Here is a 2,902-nt window from a genome sequence, read left to right as displayed (position 1 = left end):
CTCTCCCTTTCTTTACCCCCCCACCCCCACTTTACTAGACTCTATGATGTTTCTTCAGTGCTCCTTACTCGAAATATGCCCACTTAGGTATATTTCTTTTATTTTTCCGAGCTGGCTACACAGTATATCAGGTATAAATCCAGTCTGTGGCTGGAGGCAAGGGCCCTCTACTTTTCGTCAGAGTGCCACTGTCTTCCCTTCTCCTGAAATGATAGCCTTGCTGAATAGAGAAGCCTAGGCTTCAGATCCTTGCTTTTCATTTCCTTGAATACTTCTTGCCATTCCCATCTGGCCTGAGAAATCAGTTGACAGCCGTATGGGAGCTCCTTTGTAGGTAATAGATTGCTTTTCTCTTGCTGCCTTTAAGATTCTCTCTTTGTCTTGAATTTTTGGCATTTTAATTATGATGTGTCTGGGCATAGGCCTCTTTAGATTCTTCTTGCTTGGGACTCTCTGTGCCTCTTGAACTTGTGTGACATTTTCCTTGACCAGGTTAGGGATGTTTTCTGCTATTATTTCTTCAAACAGCTTCTCTATCCCTTGCTCACTTTCCTCACCTTCTGGCACTCCTATGATGTGAATATGGTTACGTTTCATGCTGTCCCACAGCTCCTTTAAACTGTCCTGTTTTTTCATTGTTTTTTCTTTTTAGTTCTCTGGTTGAGTAATTTTTCTAATATCTTCTAATTCACTGATCTGATCCTCATCTTCCCCTAATCTTCTGTTTATTCCTTCCAATGTAATCTTTATTTCTACTATGTCATTCTTAACTTCCTTCATAGTTTCATATCTTTTCTGATACTGTTGAGCATCCTTATGATCAATATTCTGAACCCTATATCTGATTAATTTCTTATCTCCATTTCATTTAGCTCTTGTTCTGGAAAATTTTCTTGTTCTTTCATTTAGGGCTTGTTTTTCTGTCTTTCCATTTTGCCTGCCCATTTGGATTTGTTTCTATGTATTAGGTAGATCTGCTATGACTCCCAGTCTTTTTGGAGGGTCTCTGGTGCATGCCAATGTTCGACACTCTTTGTGACTGGCTTTAGGTACCCTGTTTGGAGCTATCAGCAATTCACAGCTTGTGGTTCCCTCTTCTGGGGCTGGCTGCACTTGGAAAGGACCAAGATGTGCACCAACGACTGCTTTTACAAGTCCTGGGTCCAGAAGTAGATCAGGCAAGAGTCAAAGCACCCAGAGTTCCACCACTGCTTGCATGCTCATTGTTATTCTTAGTCTTTTAGTGAGAGTTAGGCTGTAGACCACAGCAAGGTGTAAACTCCACAGGATGGGGAGAGATTTTCCAACAAGGTGAGGCAATTACTTCTCCTCCAGACAAAAGCTGCCTGGATGGTAAATTTCTGCCTGAGAAATATGTCCTCTTCAGTATGGGGGAATGACTCAGCACAAGAATTCAGGTGGCTGCCCTCTGAGCTCTATTCCCAGAGCTAGCACCTCTAGATTTTCCTCACTCAGCTCTAGTCCACTCTGCCCTACCTCTGCCAGAACCCAAGGTGAATGTCTGCACATGAAATTTTGTGTGTTGTCCATTTCAGAGGTCAATGCACAAAACGTTTCTCTTGTTGAAATCTGAAATTTCTTGCTTGCATTTTCAGCTGTCTCTCCCTGGCAGACAGAAACCATGCTGCTTTTCACAGCCGTATGTTATGTGGGCACTTTCCTCTATTCTGGTGTTCTGGGGTGGGGGGGCTGCTTGGGGTTTAGACCCCAGGGTTCTCAGTGGGAACCCCCCACAGCTGAGATATCCTTCTGGAAATTCAGCTGCTGCCTGTCAGATCCCCTCTAACCCTCTCAAGCCTCCACACTTCCTACCAGTCTCTTTTCAGTCTTCACTTTATGTCTTTGGTTATAAGTGTTCTCTCCAGCTAGTCTTCAGTTGATTATTCAGGATGTTTTTTCTATATTTTAGTTGTAATTCCAGTTTGGTCCTGGGAGAGTGTCACTTAATCTGCTGCCATCTTGGAATCTAAATTTATTTTTAATTAGCTCTTTGCTACATCTACTATGAGGATGAAGACCATTTTCAGCAATCAGACTATTGACCTTCCAACAAATGTCAACATCACCCTGAAAGGACCGAGAGTTATGGTGAAAGGCCCCAGAGGCACCCTGTAGAGTCACATCAATGTAGAACTCAGTCTCCTTGGAGGCAGGGATGAAAGAAGCTTCAGGTTGACAAGTTGTGGGGCAATGGAAAGGAACTGGCTACCTTCACACCATCTGCAGTCATGTACAGAACATGATCAAGGATGTTACACTGGGCTTCCATTTCAAGATGAGTGTGTATGCTTACTTCCCCATCAACATTGTCATTCAGTGAAACGTTTCTCTTGTTGAAATTTGAAATTTCATGGGTGAAAATATGTCTGCAGGGTTCAGATGCGGTCAGGCATTGCTTGTTCAGTATCTCAAACCCAGAAAGATGAGTTGATTCATAAAGGAAATAACATTGGGCTTGTATCAAATTCAGCTGCTTAGATTCAGTAAACCCCAGCAATTAAACACGAGGATATCAGAACATTTTTGGATGGTTGTTATGCTTCTGGAATGAATAAGATCTAAGCTGTCCAGCAGCAGAAGCAGCAAGATGTTGGAAGATTTTTCACATTTATTTGTGATATTTTAAAGATGCAGTAAAAGTCATGTGTTGATTTGGGGAAAAATTATTTTAAATTATATAATTGAAACATATAGTATTAATTTCCTTCTTATTACTCCACCTCTTCCAAGTTTACCACATTCCCCATGTGCCTCTTTCTAGATATTTCTCATGCATTTATAGACATTTAAGTACATGGACTGCATTAACTGTTTATTGCTGTGTAACAGAATTACCTTAAATTTAGTAGCATAAAACAATAATAAACATTTAATATTTTAC

General features: G+C 41.1%; 1 pseudogene across 1 annotated transcript; it reads left to right on the top strand.

Moving 5' to 3' along the window:
• Window positions 1-2,031: 2,031 nt before the first annotated feature.
• On the top strand, window positions 2,032-2,499 carry LOC308560593 (large ribosomal subunit protein uL6 pseudogene; annotated as a pseudogene). The gene has a single exon. The product of its transcript is annotated as a large ribosomal subunit protein uL6 pseudogene (transcript).
• Window positions 2,500-2,902: the final 403 nt, after the last annotated feature.

This window comes from Miniopterus schreibersii (genome assembly GCF_964146895.1).
Source record: "Miniopterus schreibersii genome assembly, chromosome: 8".
Taxonomy (NCBI): Eukaryota; Metazoa; Chordata; class Mammalia; order Chiroptera; family Miniopteridae; genus Miniopterus; species Miniopterus schreibersii.
The sequence above is the reverse complement of the archived record's forward strand: the minus strand, read 5'-3'. Positions and strand labels throughout refer to the sequence as shown.